General features: G+C 36.4%; 1 protein-coding gene across 11 annotated transcripts in view; it reads left to right on the top strand.

Moving 5' to 3' along the window:
* Positions 1-21840, top strand: part of BMPR1B (bone morphogenetic protein receptor type 1B) — a 524547-nt gene that overhangs the window by 334906 nt on the left and 167801 nt on the right. For all 11 annotated transcript variants that reach the window (XM_044946210.2, XM_044946207.2, XM_044946212.2 and 8 more), the window contains one exon: positions 18331-18424. The gene's annotated coding sequence lies outside the window, so the exon portion shown is untranslated. The remainder of the gene's footprint in view (positions 1-18330; positions 18425-21840) is intronic.

Below are 21840 nucleotides of genomic sequence, written 5' to 3'. Positions count from 1 at the left end.
ACAACCCCCATTTTATGTGTAAACCAACGAGAGTAATAGATATATCATTCATTTCTTGTTAAAACTGGTTGGCTTTATTGTTTTCTTCCTATTTCTCCTCCTTTTTTTGAGACATATTTTGATTAGAAAAATGTGGCATTAAGGTGAATAATGATATTCTTTGGCTTTACAAGTTCAGATCTTACATATGAGAACAGATAGATCATATAGCAGTAAAATAAACCAGTGATGTTTTTATATTCTTTTATGAATTTTAATAATTCTTTTGTGAGATTTAACATATATTCCTATTTTCCATGCCTGTTTAATTGTTCAGTGATACTTTTATGCGTTACTGTTGTATGATTAATAGTAACAAAAGTCAGCTTAAATGTGGTAGATAGGTATTTCCCTCCTCCACTGAACTGATTTTTGCTGAATTCTTCCTGGCTGGGATTTCTCCTTTTCCATCCTAAGGAATGCATGGTGGTACCTTGTCTTACTGAGTTCCCCAATCTCTCCTGCTCTCCTTTTAGCTGACAGAAATCCTTCTGGTAGGGGCGATTTTAGGATCACCTTGCCTCTCCTGTCTTGGAGAGGGTGCTTAGTTCTTTCTCAGGATATCCGTTCCTCTGTTCAACAAAATATACTCTAGTTGTTTCTAGAAATGTTCCATTAAATTAATATCACATTGCTAATTATGGATATCTGTATGAATAAAAAGATCCTCAAATGAATTGTCCTTGAAAAAGCAACAAAAACTGAGAGTTGAGATCTTTTTGGTGAAAGAAAACCTTTGTTTCCAGTGTTGGGTAATCATCTGAAATATTAGAACTACTCAGCAATTAATGGAATTAAAAATTCTCAAAGAATCTTACTGTTAGATAGACAATCTAATTTTCATTTTGAACTGATTTTAGAGAAATTTGAATTAGTGAAGTTAATTCCTTAAATTTAAGAAATAAATATTAAAGCTATGTAATGATTGTAAGACCTGTACACTTTTGTAAGAGTAGAAAATTCCTGAAATTATATTGCAAATAAATATTATATTTCCAATATTTTTGAAATTGTCCTTAGTGTTATATAAATATATATGTCATTAAGAGGAAAATAAATGGAAATACTGGTATGTAGCTGAGAACTCAGCTATTAATATTAATCATGAAGAGAGACATTAGTATAGTTTTATATGAGACCAATTAGCAACAACTACAAGAATAACTCGATAATCTTGATGCTTTTCACTCTTTATTGTTACTTTTTTTGTTAAATGTTATTGAGCTTTTTTATTGATTATGGTTGTATGTGTTCCATGCACTATGAATTTCAAAACAATTTCTATTTATAAGTGATACAATGTTTAATTTGTCATTAGTTTGTTTGATGTCAAATATAAATTTAAAAGGACTTCCATTCTTTGCTTTATCATTTTTCTGCTTCATATTTTTCTCCTTTTAAGTTTATATACAGCATTGTTCTGATTGAAAGAGCCTTTTTTATTAATTATGTAGTCAATACCTTCAACTAATAATGGATAGGTACTTAGAATAAACTGGCAGCAATAAAGGTTAGTAGACCTATGTATGATTTTCCTGTGGGGTCCCGGGAGCCCAAAGTATTTATTACATGAGAACAAAGAACCTTAGAGTTAAAGGTAAGTGACTTTCTTTATAATATGACTAATAGGAGACTTGTGTTTATTGGAAGGACTGATACTGAAGCTGAAACTCCAGTACTTTGGCCACCTCATGCAAAGAGTTGACTCATTGGAAAGGACTCTGATGCTGGGAGGGATTGGGGGCAGGAGGAGAAGGGGACGGCAGAGGAGGAGATGGCTGGATGGCATCACTGACTCGATGGACCTGAGTTGAGTGAACTCCGGGAGTTGGTGATGGACAGGGAGGCCTGGCATGCTGCGATTCATGGGGTCGCAAAGAGTTGGACACGACTGAGCAGACTGATCTGAACTGAAAGGAAAAACAAGGAGAAAACCATCCATAGTTTGTTTCTAACCAGGCATATTATAGAATCAGTTTTCTTTCTCTTCAATCTTTTACATGGAAAGTCACATATTTCCTTGGTACTTTTGAAAAATCATGGCCAATTTGGATTACTAATATTTTCCTAGAACCCATTGCCCCTGAGGAGTGTGTCATTCTTTATGGTGTTGGGTAAATTTGTAGCCTTCATGATTAAGTTTGTCAGCAATGTATTTTAAGGTCATTCATTTCTTAATCAATTTTTTGCTTTTTCTCCACCTCTAACCTCAAGGAAGCATTAAAGTATTCATATAACAGGATTACAGTTCCAGTTTCCTAGCACTTATCTAATAGAGTACTTAATTATTACCAAATTGAAAATACTAATATAGGTATTTATCATAATACTGAACAACTGAACAGAGGGTTAGTACATATTCTTTGTCATTACAAATTTTAAAAGTTTCTTTACCTTACTAAAAATTCTGTTGAAAATGCAGAGGAATTCAAATTATTAGTTTAAAAATGGAAGCAATATACCAATAAATCACATGTCTAATCCCTAATCTTTCATTTGTTGATTAGTTTGTTCATTTATTCAGCTAAGAAGTAAGTGATCATGTCTGTGTCACATATAACTTGAAAATATGCCTTAAGCTTTATTCAGTCCTGAGCTTTTTTGAAATTGTATTTACTGAAGAGAGTAAATGTTCAAAAGGACAAGAAGCACACGAAAAGATACTGAACGTTTTGTCATTAGGGAAATGGAAATTAAAATCACAATGAGATTGTGCTTTATACTTACAGTGTTGCTGTAATAAAGATAGTTGATTACAGGTGTTTATAGGAATGTGGAGAAATTGGAACCCTCATACTTTGCTAGTGGGGATGTAAATGGTGCAGTCACTTTGAAAAGCTAAAAGTGAAAGTGAAGTTGGTCAGTTGTGTCCGACTCTTTGCAATCCCATCTCTGTCCATGAGATTTTCCAGGCAATGGTACTGGAGTGGGTTGCCATTTCCTTCTCCAGGAGATCTTCCTGACCCAGGGATCAAACCTGGATCTCCTGCGTTGCAGGCGGACACTTTACTCTGAGCCACCAGGGAAGTAGTCACTTGAGAAAACAATTTGACAGTTCTTTATGTTGTTAAACATAAAATTACCATATTACTTAGCAGTTTCACTCTTGCTGTTTACCCACAAGGAATGAAAATGTAAGTTCACCCAAAAACTTGTACATGAAATTTCATAGCAGCATTTTTCATAATAGCTCAAAAATGGGGACAACCCAAATGTCCATCAGCTAATGAGTAGATAAATAAAAAGCATATTTTAGACAGTAAAGTATTATGACACAGTAAAAAGAAGTGAAGTACTGATACTCAGATCAGAGGTACTATATGAAACTCATCTTTTTGATGAGGAAACTAAGGTTATATAACTTGAGAAAGACGAAAACTCAAGTCAGCTTGACTTTAGAACACTCAGTCTCTACACTGTGATGAGTGGTTTGTTGTTTTAAATCATTATCCCCATCTGTCTTTCTCATTTTTTATTGTAGCCAAACTTTTTGTAAGAGTGATCCTACTCAATGTCTCATTTTAATTGCTTACCTTTCTTCTCCCGTGGAAACAGTTTAGCCACCATTGATCTCTTTCTTTCTTTTTAAATACCTGCTTTATTGAAGTATAATTCATATACTATTAAAAGTATCCTTGTAAAATGTACAATTCAGAGATGCTTAGTATCACAGTGCTGTCTGAGGGCTGTGTATTATGGGTTGTTTTTAATTACTTTAATGTTGGATCTTTCTGTGGTGTTTGGATTTGCTGACCTCTCCCTTCAGAATATTCCTTCCTCATTCACTCTGGGTCCCATTCTCTCATTCTTCCCCTACTTAACATTCATAATTGTTTTATGGTCTTTATGGACTTTTCTTCCTTGACCCATTTCTTCAGTGTTGATTTTGGGTATCTTAGAATCACTAAAAGGCCTTGTGACTTCAGGAACCACTTGTATTGGTATATGGCTCACAAGTGCCTATTTCAGTCATTTATACCGTACATATTTATTGTGCATTTATTGTGTGCAAGGCTCAGTTTAGGCCCTTGAAAGCTGTGCTATCATTGAACTTGCATTCTATTGGAAAGAGATTTGTCTTTTCCAGAATGTCATATATTTGAAATCATACATACATCGTTCTCTTCAGACTGGCTTCTTTAACTTCAGTTCAGTTCAGTCGCTCAGTCGTGTCCGACTCTTTGCAACCCTATGAATCGCAGTACGCCAGGCCTCCCTGTCCATCACCAACTCCCGGAGTTCACTCAGACTCACGTCCATCAAGTCCATGATGCCATCCAGCCATCTCCTCCTCTGTCGTCCCCTTCTCCTCCTGCCCCCAATCCCTCCCAGCATCAGAGTCTTTTCCAATGAGTCAACTCTTCACATGAGGTGGCCAAAGTACTGGAGTTTCAGCTTTAGCGTCATTCCTTCCAAAGAAATCCCAGGGCTGATCTCCTTCAGAACAGACTGGTTGGATCTCCTTGCAGTCCAAGGGACTCTCAAGAGTCTTCTCCAACACCACAGTTCAAAAGCATCAATTCTTTGGCGCTCAGCTTTCTTCACAGTCCAACTCGCACATCCATACATGACCACAGGAAAAACCATAGCCTTGACTAGACGGACCTTTGTTGGCAAAGTAATGTCTCTGCTTTTGAATATGCTATCTAGGTTGGTCATAACTTTCCTTCCAAGGAGTAAGCGTCTTTTAATTTCATGGCTGCCGTCACCATCTGCAGTGACATTGGAGCCCCCAAAAATAAAGTCTGACACTGTTTCCACTGTTTCCCCATCTATTTCCCATGAAGTGCTGGGACCAGATGCTATGATCTTTGTTTTCTGAATGTTAAGCCAACTTTTTCACTCTCCTCTTTCACCTTCAACAAGAGGCTTTTTAGTTCCTCTTCACTTTCTGCCATAAGGGTGGTGTCATCTGCATATCTGAGATTATTGATATTGGTTCCAGCTTGTGCTTCTTCCAGCCCAGTGTTTCTCATGATGTACTCTGCATAGAAGTTAAATAAGCAGGGTGACAATATACAGCCTTGACGTACTCCTTTTCCTATTTGGAACCAGTCTGTTGTTCCATGTCCAGTTCTAACTGTTGCTTCCTGACCTGCATACAAATTTCTCAAGAGGCAGGTCAGGTGATCTGGTATTCTCATCTCTTTCAGAATATGCATTTAAATTTCATTCATGTCTTTCATGACTTGATAGCTAATCTTTTAGTACTGATAATATTCCACTGCCTAGATGTACCACAGTTTATTTATCTAGTCACTCACTGAAGGATCTTCTGGTTGCTTCCAGGTTTTTGCCAGTTATAATTAAAGTTTCTATAAATATCTGCATTTTTGTATAGGCATACGTTTTCAAATCCTTTGGGTAAATATGAGTATGATTGATAAATCATATAAGAGTATGTTTAATTTTGTAAGAAACCTCCAGTCTTTCACAGTGGCTGTGATCATTTTGAATACCCACCAGCAGGAAATGAAAGCTCTTCTTTCACATCTTCACACCACCAGTTACACACCTCAATCAGCATTTAGTGTTGTGTGTGTTCTGGATTTTAGTCATTCTAAAAGTTGTATAGTGGTATGGCATATCATTGTTTGAATTTGGATTTCCTTGATGACAGATGAATTAGAGCATTTTCCATATGCTTATTTTCCATCTGTATATCTTTTTTTGTGAGATATCTATTAAGATTTTTGGCTCATTAAAAAATTTTTTTTTGTTTTAAGAGTTGTTATCTTTTAGATAACAGTCCTTCATTAGATGTCTTTTGCAAATATTTTCTTTCTGTTTGTGACTTGTGTTCTCATTGCCTTGATATTGTCTTTCTCAGAGGTTATTAATTTTTAAGTTCAACATACCAATTATTTTTTTTATGGGTCATGCCTTTGTTGTTTTATCTAAAAAGTCATCATCATATCCAAGGCCATCTAGGTTTTATCCTGTATTATACTCTTAAGAGTTTTACAGCTTTGCATTTTACATGGAAGATCTGTGATCTATTTGTAGTTAATTTTTGTGAAGGGTGTAAGATCTGCGTCCAGATTCAATTTTTTGCCTATGGATGTCCTGTTGTGCCAGCACCATTTGTTGAAAAGATTGTCTTTACTTTATGGTTTTGCCTCTGCTCCTTGTCAAAGATTAGTTGACTTTACTTAAGTGAGTCTATTTCTGTGCTTTCTGTTGTGCCATTGATTTCTTTTCTTTCTCTAATATCACACTGTCGTGATTACTATAGCTTTATAGTCAGCCTTGATGTTACTGTCAGTCTTTCATCTTTGTTCTTATTTACTGTTGTGTTGGCTATTCTAGGTCTTTATCCTCTCTGTGTGAACTTTAATATGAGTTTGTTAATATCCAAAAAGATGGATTTTGGTGGAGATTACATTGAATCTATAAATAAAGTTGGGAAGAACTGATATTTTGATAGTGTTAAGTCTGCACACCTTTGACTCTATGTAGTCCTTACCCTTCAGTCAAATCAAAGACAAAACCCTTCAGGCTATTTTTTATAAGGCATATCAATCATTTTAATTTTGTCCACTGATTTCCACTGATGAATTTCTTCATCTCATCTTCTTGCTACCCTTTAATTTTTTGTTGTTGTTGGTTGATTTTATTTTTTTTTAATTTTATTTTATTTTTAAACTTTACATAATTGTATTAGTTTTGCCAAACATCAAAATGAATCCACCACAGGCATACATGTGCTCCCCATCCTGAACCCTCCTCCCTCCTCCCTCCCCATACCATCCCTCCGGGCCATCCCAGTGCACCAGGCCCAAGCATCCAGCACTGTGCATCGAACCCGGACCGGCAACTTGCCCCACACATGATATTCTACATGTTTCAATGCCATTCTCCCAAATCTTCCCACCCTCTCCCTCTCCCACAGAGTCCATAAGACTGTTCTATACATCAGTGTCTCTTTTGCTGTCTCGTACACAGGGTTATTGTTACCATCTTTCTAAATTCCATATATATGCATTAGTATACTGTATTGGTGTTTTTCTTTCTGGCTTACTTCACTCTGTATAATAGGCTCCAGTTTCATCCACCTCATTAGAACTGATTCCAATGTATTCTTTTTAATGGCTGAGTAATACTCCATTGTGTATATGTACCACTGCTTTCTTATCCATTCATCTGCTGATGGGCATCTAGGTTGCTTCCATGTCCTGGCTATTATAAACAGTGCTGCGATGAACATTGGGGTACACGTGTCTCTTTCCCTTCTGGTTTCCTCAGTGTGTATGCCCAGCAGTGGGATTGCTGGATCATAAGGCAGTTCTATTTCCAGTTTTTAAAGGAATCTCCACACTGTTCTCCATAGTGGCTGTACTAGTTTGCATTCCCACCAACAGTGCAAGAGGGTTCCCTTTTCTCCACACCCTCTCCAGCATTTATTACTTGTAGACTTTTGGATCATAGCCATTCTGACTGGTGTGAAATGGTACCTCATAGTGGTTTTGATTTGCATTTCTCTGATAATGAGTGATGTTGAGCATCTTTTCATGTGTTTGTTAGCCATCTGTATGTCTTCTTTGGAGAAATGTCTATTTAGTTCTTTGGCCCATTTTTTGATTGGATCATTTATTTTTCTGGAGTTGAGCTGTAGGAGTTGCTTGTATATTCTCGAGATTAGTTGTCAGTTGCTTCATTTGCTATTATCTTCTCCCATTCTGAAGGCTGTCTTTTCACCTTGCTAATAGTTTCCTTTGACGTGCAGAAGCTTTTAAGGTTAATTAGGTCCCATTTGTTTATTTTTGCTTTTATTTCCAATATTCTGGGAGGTGGGTCATAGAGGATCCTGCTGTGATGTATGTCAGAGAGTGTTTTGCCTATGTTCTCCTCTAGGAGTTTTATAGTTTCTGGTCTTACGTTGAGATCTTTAATCCATTTTGAGTTTATTTTTGTGTATGGTGTTAGAAAGTGTTCTAGTTTCATTCTTTTACAAGTGGTTGACCAGATTTCCAGCACCACTTGTTAAAGAGATTGTCTTTAATCCATTGTATATTCTTGCCTCCTTTGTCAAAGATAAGGTGTCCATATGCGCGTGGATTTATCTCTGGGCTTTCTATTTTGTTCCATTGATCTATATTTCTGTCTTTGTGCCAGTACCATACTGTCTTGATAACTGTGGCTTTGTAGTAGAGCCTGAAGTCAGGTAGGTTGATCCCTCCAGTTCCATTCTTCTTTCTCAAGATAGCTTTGGCTATTTGAGGTTTTTTGTCTTTCCATACAAATTGTGAAATTATTTGTTCTAGCTCTGTGAAGAATACCATTGGTAGCTTGATAGGGATTGCATTGAATCTATAAATTGCTTTGGGTAGTATACTCATTTTCACTATATTGATTCTTCCAATCCATGAACATGGTATATTTCTCCATCTGTTAGTGTCCTCTTTGATTTCTTTCACCAGTGTTTTATAGTTTTCTATATATAGGTCTTTAGTTTCTTTAGGTAGATATATTCCTAAGTATTTTATTCTTTCCGTTGCAATGGTGAATGGAATTGTTTCCTTAATTTCTCTTTCTGTTTTCTCATTATGAGTGTATAGGAATGCAAGGGATTTATGTGTGTTGATTTTATATCCTGCAACTTTACTATAGTCATTGATTAGTTCTAGTAATTTTCTGGTGGAGTCTTTAGGGTTTTCTATGTAGAGGATCATGTCATCTGCAAACAGTGAGAGCTTTACTTCTTCTTTTCCAATTTGGATTCCTTTTATTTCTTTTTCTGCTCTGATTGCTGTGGCCAAAACTTCCAAAACTATGTTGAATAGTAATGGTGAAAGTGGGCACCCTTGTCTTGTTCCTGACTTTAGAGGAAATGCTTTCAATTTTTCACCATTGAGGATAATGTTTGCTGTGGGTTTGTCATATATAGCTTTGATTATGTTGAGGTATGTTCCTTCTATTCCTGCTTTCTGGAGAGTTTTTATCATAAATGGATGTTGAATTTTGTCAAAGGCTTTCTCTGCATCTATTGAGATAATCATATGGTTTTTATTTTTCAATTTGTTAATGTGGTGTATTACATTGATTGATTTGTGGATATTGAAGAATCCTTGCATCCCTGGGATAAAGCCCACTTGGACATGGTGTATGATCTTTTTAATGTGTTGTTGGATTCTGATTGCTAGAATTTTGTTAAGGATTTTTGCATCTATGTTCATCAGTGATATTGGCCTGTAGTTTTCTTTTTTTGTGGGATCTTTGTCAGGTTTTGGTATTAGGGTGATGGTGGCCTCATAGAATGAGTTTGGAAGTTTACCATCCTCGGCAATTTTCTGGAAGAGTTTGAGCAGGATAGGTGTTAGCTCTTCTCTAAATTTTTGGTAGAATTCAGCTGTGAAGCCGTCTGGACCTGGGCTTTTGTTGCTGGAAGATTTCTGATTACAGTTTCAATTTCCGTGCTTGTGATGGGTCTGTTAAGATTTTCTATTTCTTCCTGGTCGAGTTTTGGAAAGTTGTACTTTTCTAAGAATTTGTCCATTTCTTCCACGTTGTCCATTTTATTGGCATATAATTGTTGATAGTACTCTCTTATGATCCTTTGTATTTCTGTGTTGTCTGTTGTGATCTCTCCAGGTTCATTTCTAATTTTATTGATTTGATTTTTCTCCCTTTGTTTCTTGATGAGTCTGGCTAATGGTTTGTCAATTTTATTTATCCTTTCAAAAAACCAGCTTTTGGTTTTGTTGATTTTTGCTATGATCTCTTTTGTTTCTCTTGCATTTATTTCTGCTCTTAAGTTTTAAGATTTCTTTCCTTCTACTAACCCTGGGGTTCTTCATTTCTTCCTTTTCTAGTTGCTTTAGGTGTAGAGTTAGGTTAGTTATTTGACTTTTTTTTATTTCTTGAGGTGTGCCTGTATTGCTATGAACTTTCCCCTTAGGACTGCTTTTACCGTGTCCCACAGGTTTTGGGTTGTTGTGTTTTCATTTTCATTCGTTTCTATGCAAATTTTTATTTCTTTTTTGATTTCTTCTGTGATTTGTTGGTTATTCAGCAGCGTGTTGTTCAGCCTCCATATGTAAGAATTTTTAATAGTTTTTCTCCTGTAATTGAGATCTAATCTTACTGCATTGTGGTCAGAAAAGATGCTTGGAATGATTTCTATTTTTTTGAATTTACCAAGGCTAGCTTTATGGCCCAGGATGTGATCTGTCCTGGAGAAGGTTCCATGTGCGCTTGAGAAAAAGGTGAAATTCATTGTTTTAGGATGAAATGTCCTATAGATATCAATTAGGTCTAACTGGTCTATTGTATCGTTTCAAGTTTGTGTTTCCTTGTTAATTTTCTGTTTAGTTGATCTATCCATAGGTGTGAGTGGGGTATTAAAGTCTCCCACTATTATTGTGTTATTGTTAATTTCTCCTTTCATACTTGTTAGCATTTGTCTTACATACTGCGGTGCTCCCGTGTTGGGTGCATATATATTTATAATTGTTATATCTTCTTCTTGGATTGATCCTTTGATCATTATGTAGTGACCTTCTTTGTCTCTTTTCACAGCCTTTGTTTTAAAGTCTATTTTATCTGATATGAGTATTGCTACTCCTGCTTTCTTTTGGTCCCTATTTGCATGGAAAATCTTTTTCCAGCCCTTCACTTTCAGTCTGTATGTATCCCCTGTTTTGAGGTGGGTCTCTTGTAGACAACATATGTAGGGGTCTTGTTTTTTTATCCATTCAGCCAGTCTTTGTCTTTTGGTTGGGGCATTCAACCCATTTATGTTTAAGGTAATTACTGATAAGCATGATCCCGTTGCCATTTACTTTATTGTTTTGGGTTCGAATTTATACACCGTTTTTGTGTTTCTTGTCTAGAGAATATCCTTTAGTATTTGTTGGAGAGCTGGTTTGGTGGTGCAGAATTCTCTCAGCTTTTGCTTGTCTGAAAAGCTTTTGATTTCTCCTTCATACTTGAATGAAATCCTTGCTGGGTACAATAATCTGGGCTGTAGGTTATTTTCTTTCATCATTTTAAGTATGTCTTGCCATTCCCTCCTGGCTTGAAGAGTTTCTATTGAAAGATCAGCTGTTATCCTTATGGGTATTCCCTTGTGTGTTATTTGTTGTTTTTCCCTTGCTGCTTTTAATATTTGTTCTTTGTGTTTGATCTTTGTTAATTTGGTTAATATATGTCTTGGGGTGTTTCGCCTTGGGTTTATCCTGTTTGGGACTCTCTGGGTTTCTTGGACTTGGGTGATTATTTCCTTCCCCATTTTAGGGAAGTTTTCAACTATTATCTCCTCAAGTATTTTCTCATGGTCTTTCTTTTTGTCTTCTTCTTCTGGGACCCCTACAATTTGAATGTTGTAGCTTTTAATATTGTCCTGGAGGTCTCTGAGATTGTCCTCATTTCTTTTAATTCGTTTTTCTTTTATCCTCTCTGATTCATTTATTTCTGCCATTCTATCTTCTAATTCACTAATCCTATCTTCTGCCTCTGTTATTCTACTATTTGTTGCCTCCAGAGTGTTTTTAATTTCACTTACTGCATTATTCATTATATATTGACTCTTTTTTATTTCTTCTAAGTCCTTGTTAAACCTTTCTTGCATCTTCTCAATCCTTGCCTCCAAGCTATTTATCTGTGATTCCATTTTAATTTCAAGATTTTGGATCAATTTCACTATCAGTATTCGGAATTCTTTATCAGGTAGATTCCCTATCTCTTCCTCTTTTGTTTGGTTTGGTGGGCATTTTTCCTGTTCCTTTATCTGCTGGCTATTCCTCTGTCTCTTCATCTTGTTTAAATTGCTGAGTTTGGGGTGTCCTTTCTGTATTCTGGCAGTTTGTGGAGTTCTCTTTATTGTGGCATTTCCTCACTGTGTGTGGTTTTGTACAGGTGGCTTGTCAGGGTTTCCTGGTTAGGGAAGCTTGTGTCGATGTTCTGGTGGATGGAGCTGTATTTCTTCTCTCTTGCTACCCTTTAAAACTCAAAATTCTAGGAGTTTCCTGAGAGAACTGTATGATAAGGCTTTAATTCCTTACTGACTTCATGAGGGCACAGTGTAGTCGTCTTCCTTGCTTAGCCTTGGCTGCCTCTGTTTAAGTAACTGATAGAAAGACAGTATGTGGTACTATAGTCCAGTCAGACAGGTGTGACCTGAATCCCAGATCTACTGATTATTAGTTGTAAGGCTTCAGACAAGTCACTTTATAACCCCAAGACTCATTGTCTTTTTCTTGAAAAAGGCAAAAGCATACTCATCTGTCAGAGTTTTAGTTTTAGAGATAGTTCTATAGTTTCTATTAGGCAATAATCACTCAATAATATTCTCTTTTAGACCACATGCTTCAGGAAGTCAAGAGACTTAACTAAAGTCCCTAATTTTCATTAGGGCTTTCTCTTTGTGATGGTTCTGTTTTGCCAAATGTGTAATGTCATGTATCTACCATTACAGTGTCAAAATAAAGCCAAAACACGTAGCTTCTCTGCCCTAAAATTCCCTGTGCTCCATCTGCTCATTCCCCCTCCCCACCCAAACCCTATAGCCTTTTCAGACTAGCTTTTTTCACTTAGCAATTGAATAAATTGTTTTAATGGAGTGAGTGTCCAGAGTCTTAACTTTTACACATTAATTTCTCTTAATATTGATTTAGCTCAGAACAATGCTTTATTCACAGCAGTCTCTCTCTAACTTTACAAAAGAAAGATGTATACCTGCTGCTGCTGCTAAGTAGCTTCAGTTGTGTCCGACTCGGTGTGACCCCATAGACAGCAGCCCACCAGGCTCCTCTGATCCCTGGGATTCTGCAGGCAAGAATACTGGAGTGGGTTGCCATTTCCTTCTCCAATGCATGAAAGTGAAAAGTGAAAGTAAAAAAAAGTGAAAGTAAAGTTGCTCAGTGCCCAACTCTTAGCAACCCCATGGACTGCAGCCTACCAGGCTCCTCTGTCCATGAGATTTTCCGGGCAAGAGTACCAGAGTGGATTGCCATTGCCTTCTCTGGCATATACCTATCCATCCCAAATCATACTATGGTGCGTTGTAGCTAAGATCATAGAAAACTTAGCAATTAAACAATTTAAATTAATGTCTTAGATATTTTTTGTGGAAAAGTAAGAATATTTTTTTTTGTTGCGGAGAGGTTTAGGGTGAAAAATGAAAGAATTTTAGTTACAAAATACATTATGTAAGAATTCTCGGAGGAAGTGAGATGGAAATAAAGGTTGATAAAATAGTAATATAAAATTTTCAGCTTGAAAGAAGAGTCTATTCATGTATTTTTAAAATGCATAACAATTTTATGACCCTGAATTTAGGTTCTATTGCATATTCTTAAAATAGTTGATAGAAGTTTTATTTTAAAATGTTTTAAATGTCAGTATTTCCAATAGAGTGGAAATTAAATTCTTTTCAAGTACATATTTTACCACAGGTGAAAAATTGTAGGCATTAACTTGATAATGTGTTAATGGTTACATATTTTTCAAAATTCTTTTAAGGGTCTGTGAATAAAAATAGTTGAAGACTACTCACCTACTATATAAAACCCAGTTTTTTAACCTGGTATATATAACCCTTCATCACCTTTCTCCTTCTAGTCCTTTTTTTTTTTTTTTTTTTTTTTGGTCATTTAACCATTGCCTGCTTTACATTCTGTGCTCCAGTAAAAGAAAACTTAGAAATTCCATATCATTTTTTTCTTGCCTCCTTGTTTTCATTGTGTTATTCCTTCTCATCTTTGTCTCATTGCTGTCTATTCATTCTTTTTTTAAAATTTTTTATTGGAGTGTATCTGATTTAATATGTTGTTAGTTTCAGGTGTACAACAAAGGAAATCAGTTATACATACACACATATCCGCTCTTTCCTATGCTATACACTATGTTGTTATTAGTTTATCTATTTTATATACAGTAGTGAGTATGTGTCAGTCCTAATCTCATCATTTATCTCCCCCTCGTTTTCCTCCGGGTAACCATAAGTTTATTTGCTGCCTCTGTGACTCTATTTCTTTTTTGTAATTAAGTTTATTTGTACATTTTTTTTTGTTTAGATTCCACATGTAAGTGATAATAACATTTATTTTTGTCTGTCTGACTTTACTCAGTGTGACTATCTTTACTCAGTGTTACTCATTCTTGGTCCATCTGTGTTGCTGCAAATGGCATTATTTCATTCTTTTTGTGGCTGAATAATATTCCATTTATATATGTACCACATCTTCTTTATCCATTCACGTATTGGTGGACATTTAGGTTTCTTCCATGTCCTGGCTATCATAAATAGTGCTGCAGTGAACATTAGGGTGCTTGTCTCTTTTTGAATTATGGTTTTCTCCAGGTTTTTGCCCAGCATCTATTTCTGCTTTATTGACTATGCCAAAGCCTTTGACTGTGTGGATCACAATAAACTGTGGAAAATTCTGAAAGAGATGGGAATACCAGACCACCTGATCTGCCTCTTGAGAAATTTGTATGCAGGTCAGGAAGCAACAGTTAGAACTGGACATGGAACAACAGACTGGTTCCAAATAGGAAAAGGAGTTCGTCAAGGCTGTATATTGTCACCCTGTTTATTTAACTTATATGCAGAGTACATCATGAGAAACGCTGGACTGGAAGAAGCACAAGCTGGAATCAAGATTGCCAGGAGAAATATCAATAACCTCAGATATGCAGATGACACCACCCTTATGGCAGAAAGTGAAGAGGAACTCAAAATCCTCTTGATGAAAGTGAAAGTAGAGAGTGAAAAAGTTGGCTTAAAGCTCAACATTCAGAAAACGAAGATCATGGCATCCGGTCCCATCACTTTATGGGAAATAGATGGGGAAACAGTGTCAGACTTTATTTTTCTGGGCTCCAAAATCACTGCAGATGGTGACTGCAGCCATGAAATTCAAAGACGCTTACTCCTTGGAAGGAAAGTTATGACCAACCTAGATAGCATATTGAAAAGCAGAGACGTTACTTTGCCAACAAAGGTTCGTCTTGTCAAGGCTATGGTTTTTCCTGTGGTCATGTATGGTTGTGAGAGTTGGACTGTGAAGAAGGCTGAGTGCCGAAAAATTGATGCTTTTGAACTGTGGTGTTGGAGAAGACTCTTGAGAGTCCCTTGGAATGCAAGGAGATCCAACCAGTCGGTTTTGAAGGAGATCAGCCCTGGGTGTTCTTTGGAAGGAATGATGCTAAAGCTGAAACTCCAGTACTTTGGCCACCTCATGCGAAGAGTTGACTCATTGGAAAAGACTCTGATGCTGGGAGGGATTGGGGGCAGGAGGAGAAGGGGACGACAGAGGATGAGATGGCTGGATGGCATCACTGACTCGATGGACGTGAGTTTGAATGAACTCTGGGAGTTGGTGATGGACAGGGAGGCCTGGTGTGCTGCAATTCATGGGGTCGCAAAGAGTCGGACACAACTGAGCGACTGATCTGATCTGATCTGATCTGAAGTTTGCTGGATTATATAGTAGCTCTCTTTTCAGTTTTTTAAGGACGCTCCTTATTGTTCTCCTTAGCGCCTATACCAATAGCATTGGTATATATACATTGGGAATATACAGTCCTATCCCCAGTGCAAGGGTTCCCTTTTCTCCGTATCCTCTCCAGCATTTATTGTTTGTAGATTTTTTATGATAATGGGCGGTCTGACTTGTGTGAAGTGATACTTCATTGTAGTTTTGATTTGCATTTCTCCTTAAGTTAGTGATGTTGAGCATCTTTTCATGTACTTTTTGGCTATCTATATGTCTTCTTTGGAAAAATACCTGTTTCAGTCTTCCACCCATTTTTTGATTGGATTTATTTATTTATTTTTTTTATGTTAAGCTGCATGAGCTGTTTGTATATTTTGGAGATTAATCCCTTGTCAATTGCTTCATTTGTAAATATTTTCTTCCATTTCGAGGGTTGTCTTTTATTTTTGTTTATGGTTTCCTTTGTTGTGCAGATCTTTTAAGTTTAATTAGACCTTGTTTGTTTTATTTTTGTTTTTATTTCCATTAGTCTAGGAGGTGGATTGAAAAAGATCTTGGTACTGTTTTTCAAGTAGTGTTCTCCCTGTGTTCTCCTTTGATAGTTTTATAGTATCTGGCCTTACTTTAAAGACTTATTTAGGTCTTTAATCCATTTTGAGTTTATTTTTGTATATGGCATTAGTGACTGTTCTAATTTCATTCTTTTACATGTAGCTGTCCAGTTTTCCCAGCACTGTTTATTGGAGAGACTGTCTTTTCTCTGTTGTACATTCTTGTCTCCTTTGCCATACATTAGGTGATCGTAGGTGTGTGGTTTTATCTCTGGACTTTCTAGAAATTTTGTTCCATTGATCTATATTTCTCTTTTTGTGCCAGTACCATACGGTTTGGTAACTGTAGTTTTGTACTATAGTCTGAATTCAGGGAGTCTGATTTCTCTGGCTTCATTTTTCTTTCTTTGGTTTGCTTTGGCTATTTGGGGTATTTTGTGTTTCCATACAAATTAAAAGTTTTTTGTTCTAATTTTATGAAAAATGCCATTGGTATTTGGTAGGGATTGAATTGAAGCTGTACATTGTTTTGAATAGTAGAGTCATTTTGACAGTATTGATTCTCCTAATCAAAAAATGTGGTATTTCTCTCCATCTGTTTGTGTCGCCTTTAAAGTCTTGATTGAGGAATTTGCTGTGTCTCCTCACTTCATACTGGCTCAGATTCTCATGTGCCAGGCACCCCTGCTGCCCTCCTAGTTTGCACCACTGTATTAACATCCTGTTTTGTCATTATTGCCCCCCCCAACCCCCCCGTGAGATTGGACTGAAAAGTCTCAGAGTAGAAACTGTGTTTCATCTTGGGCTCCTCAGCACCTAACCAAGGGGCACCTAATTCCTCAGCACCTAACATACACCTCTCGTGGTATTAGTTAATTTATTGGGCAAATATTTATTATTAAATGAAGCAAGAAAAAGTAGATTTCAAATGTTAGAAGGCTAATTCTTGTACATAACTTTTTGGTAGGGGTTGTCAATTACACTGTTAAAGACTGTTTTTGTTTTATGCTGGTTATTTCTCTAGCTGTAATGTTTACATTTACTGATAAGGCTTTTGGTAAGATTTCATATGAAAATCAGGGTTTGAACCTAAAAATGAATTTAGGAACCTTTTTTGTAGTAGAAGGAGCACATCTTTGTGAGCAGTAGAGAAAAGGGCTTCTGGTTTCAGCCCTGCCACAAACTTGCCATGTGATTGTGTAAATTAACCAGATTGGAGGTGACTTTTCTCATCTATTAAATGAGTGAGTGACCAGATAGTTCTTAAATTTCCTTTACTCTTTATTTAATCGAGATGACATTTCAATTAGGTAAACATATGATTAGTCTCGACAAGAAGAGTAAAAATATGTGCTTACTTAATTTTCTAATTATTCATACTGTGGACATAATATGTGGTACAGTAGATGATGGTGACCTTGTTTATATCACCTACAAATTATATAGTCATGGGTTAGATTTTATCCTTAATTAAAAAAATAAAATTTAAATTGTCATCATTGAAAATCTAGAAGTATTTCATTTGTTGATTCATATAATTTCCAGATTATATTTTAGCCTCTTTCAGAAAGGACTTAATTTGATCTGATTAATATTATACTTTCCTGTGCACTTCAATCAGTCTAGAAATGAATTTATTCATGTCGAAACATTTCTTTGTGGTCAGTTAGTCAGTGCAGCCTTATTCAATGAGGAGCAATATTAAAAACAATTGCAAAAACGCTCTCCTACGTCTTTTGGTTATTCATAGTATGTAGTAATTCAGTTTTATAAAGCTTGATTAAATGACATTAAGGTATGACTTTTATAAAGGGTTTGAAATTATATTGTTTGGCCAAAACAAAGGCAGTATTTCCTTTCTTGGCTTCCACTCCATCCAGCCCCCCTTTCCTCCACCTGCTTGAGGAAAACTGTATTTCTTCAGACAAACCTCATAATTGCCCTTCTGTGCCTGATTTGGGCCTCAGGAAAGGCCCATAGCATCTGTAAAGCTGGCAGAAAAATGGTATTTCCAGGCAGGCACAGGGTTGCTGGGTAGTGAGCCAATCCACAGCTTTGTCTGAGCAGCTGAGAACTTTGCCGGAGTATTACCACGGTGTTCAGTAACACGGACCTGTGCCATGAGCAAGTAAAGCACTGAGCAAGTGTCAGGGTCAATATTTATAGACCACTACGTAGCTGCCTTGCAGAGAGAGAAAACGAGAGAGAAACACGCACGCAGAGGGCAGGGAAAGAAAGACTGTACTGGAGGGAACTCTAATTTCCCATTTTTTTCTTAAAACATTCTTTTTGATTGTCAGGTTCAAACTTCTGCTGCATCACAACCATTTCCCATTGAGCTATGACAAGAGAGGATACAAAAAGTTAAACAAGCAAGCCTGTCATACGTAGAAGGTAAGTAATTAGCCAGCTCAGTCTTGCTTTTGCTCGTAAACGCCATCTCCCTTTTGGCTGCTCTACATCAGTAAGCAAAGGGCTGTGTGACATGTTAAAGCTAATGAGGAAAGGCTGCCTGCTGGTTGAGAGTGTTCTTGGTGGCAGTATACTTTTGTGTTCTGCTCTTAAGAATGTTGTGTGGGTTCAAAATGCGCTACAGTGTCGTGGGTGGTGGGAATGGCTCTTGAACACTGATTCTGTGGTGTGTCCTGTCAGTCAATTTCTGTGTCTTCATTCTCTCACACTTGAAGTCTTCTGATTGGTAAATTTGTGTTTATTTTTTATACTGGTATTGAAACATGATTATTAGTAAGTTTATAGTGGATGCTGGTTTAGAAATGGAATAGGGGAAAAATTCAGATGAATGGTTGAAGATTTTGTTGACTTTGTGAAAATGTGTAGACTGTGAATGTGAGATGTGAGAAACATAAGGTCTTTTTGAAAGAAATCCAGTGTCCATTCGGCAGTGCATTAAAATGAAATAAGGACTACTTCTGGGAACAGAGAAAAGTGGGAGTGATGAAAAGTCAGAAAAGACTTCTTAATCCAAGATGCAAAGGACTCCGTGTTTAGGAGAATTTCTCTGCTTGTTAAGTGACATGCTAGATTGGGTCCTCGCAAAATGTGGTCCATTACTAAAGACATTAAGTTAACATCCCCTGCTCCACATCATGGTTTTTTCTTTTCTTCCCCCCTTCATCACAGGCAGCACTTGGACACATGATTCTCTATGTGACTATAGTGCTTTTGTATATTCACTTATCATCATTGTTTTGCATATCCCAGATTGACATTAAAAGCGGTGTTGCTAAAGGGGACAGAAAGTACTTGGTTTCTATGTGTTTTCTGATTTAGGACACCCACGAATTGATACACTTGTGTTTTATGTCTACTGCACATGATTTGGAAAGTAATATGTTGCTTTGCTGTAGGTTTGGCATTAACTAGATGAAGTTTGTCAACTGACAGATCGAAAATTTCCCTGTAGGTTTTTTAGTTGTGGAATAACACTAGTGTGGTATTTAAAAATGTTAGGTTGGGTGATAGATGGTGATTACCCTTCCAAAGTTTTTTTGTATTACATAAGCATTTGTATTACATATTAAATTAAAAACAAAACATGAATGCTGCAGTAGAGCTTAAACTGCAAACCAATAGAGATACAAGAAAAAGCTAATGCTCTGGATAGGGAGATACAAGAAAAAGCTAATACTCTGGATAGGGAGATACAAGAAAAAGCTAATACTCTGGATAGGGAGATACAAGAAAAAGCTAATACTCTGGATAGGCTTTGTATTAGAGTTAATATTCAGGAACCAACTCATTCTAAAACTGGATAAACTTATGTCCAAAACAGTAGGTGGAATATCTTAAGTAAATATCTTAAAATGAAGCCAATAGTTGTAGAATATCATCGCTGTTGAATCACATAAAATTTTAAAAATAATGCAAAATGCTTCAAAATCAGTTTTACTAATTCAGATGTGCTTTAAGGCTAATCTGATATCTAAAGTTAAACTGTATTTGACTTTCATTTAGTGCTTGTTTTAGCCTCTGCAACAAGCATTTTTTTTTTTTTTTTTTACTTTTTAAGGTATTGGCTACCCTTTTATCAATGGGTTTCTGTAGACTTTTGTTTATTTTGAAAATGCAACCATGGTTGATTTAGAATAGGTGTTTCTCAAAATTTTCTTTGCTAATGCCTTTGGGTAATAACTCTTGATCAAGATTGTAATTTCAGTTCTTTAATATCTTTTACTCATTCATTTTATAAGTTACGTAAATAACATATTCAATCAGTGATAATTGACTTCTTAAGCCTTTTAAAATTTATTTTATTTTTATTTGTTATGGTATCTTGTTTCTGAAGTACCCTATGGAAACTTTGGTCAGAAAGCAAGCTAACAAAACTACTACAATAAAATAAAGTTTTCCCTTTAATCAAAAGAGGAAATAGAACAGTGTAGTATAGATTGACAGTGTCTAAGATGGGATATATATGGTTGAAGGCTGGTTGAGCATTTTAAAACTTGAAACACTATCTCAATATTATTTTTGAATGTCAACCCTAATATTGGTTATTTATCATATTTGTAAATAACATTCCATACTTAAGTGAAAGCATTAGTCACTCAGTCGTGTCCAACTCTTTGTGACTCCATGGACTGTAGCCCTCCAGGCTCCTCTGTCCATGGAATTCTCCAGGCAAGAATACTGGAGTGGTTAGCCATTCCCTTCTCCAGGGGATCTTCCTGACCCATGGATTGAACCCGGGTCTCCCACATTGCAGGTAGATTCTTTACCATCTGAGCCACCAGCCACCGTGAAATGGGGAGGCATTTCATACATAGACATATTATAAAAATGGATAGGATCTTTTGTATTATGTTTTGACTATCTGTTGAAGTAAAGTTAGTGAATTTAGCTTGAAATGTTAATATTAGCCTCCCTCACTGCCCCTAAGTCATTTGTGTACTCCTAGTCCATATGCTATACTACCCTTAGAGGGATCTATCTCCCACCATGATGAACTCTCTACTTTCTTGCTAAAGCCCTCTCATCCCTGGCCCTCTTTTGCTCATAGATAGAGGTCAGGCTTCTTGGCACAGTGAGTCCCTTCTTGAAGAGTCCCTTCTGATCTGGCTGCTACTTTTGTTCTATATTCATCTTTTGCTGTTAGTTCTGGGCTGTTTCCCACATCTCTCTTTTCTCCATGAGAGTATTCCTTCTCCCTCTGCTTTATGCTCCAACATTATTGGAATATCTTATATTTCTAAAGCAATCCATGTTGTTTTACTCCTTTCTGGAATTGTTTATGTTGTTTCTTCTGTCATGAAACACCCTCTTCCTGGTCTTTGCCTTTCAGCCTTAATGAAGTTATCCCTTCCCAGATGCCCTGCTGGTCCACTGTCAGCCTCTATGGTCTGGTCTCCTGTTCAGACCATGGCCTCAGCACTTCTGCAAAATTGATGATACAATGTTTTGTCTTCCCATATGAATTTGTGAGCTATGTACATAGCCAGGTTTTAAAATTTTATTTATTTAATTTTTGTAGCAGAATTAAAGTTTATTCCACTTTTTCTTACAGCACAAAACTTAAAAACAGTATTATTTATCATTTAATGTACATGAACTAGGAAAATATGAGAAGCCCAGATGTCAAATGTATTATTACATTGTGGGAAAAATGACCTCAAATATATAAAAATGCACAAAGCATTAGTCTTCCTCCTTTACTGCTTAGAAAGATATGATTGTTTCTCAATTTACAAAGAAGAATCAGGACAGTTTAAATTATTAAAAATTTTGCATACAGAACACTGGAGTTGCTTATGTAGGAGGGCATTCTCACCAGCTTCTTCTATACACAATTG

Source organism: Bubalus bubalis, chromosome 7 (genome assembly GCF_019923935.1).
Source record: "Bubalus bubalis isolate 160015118507 breed Murrah chromosome 7, NDDB_SH_1, whole genome shotgun sequence".
Taxonomy (NCBI): domain Eukaryota; kingdom Metazoa; phylum Chordata; class Mammalia; order Artiodactyla; family Bovidae; genus Bubalus; species Bubalus bubalis.
The sequence above is the reverse complement of the archived record's forward strand: the minus strand, read 5'-3'. Positions and strand labels throughout refer to the sequence as shown.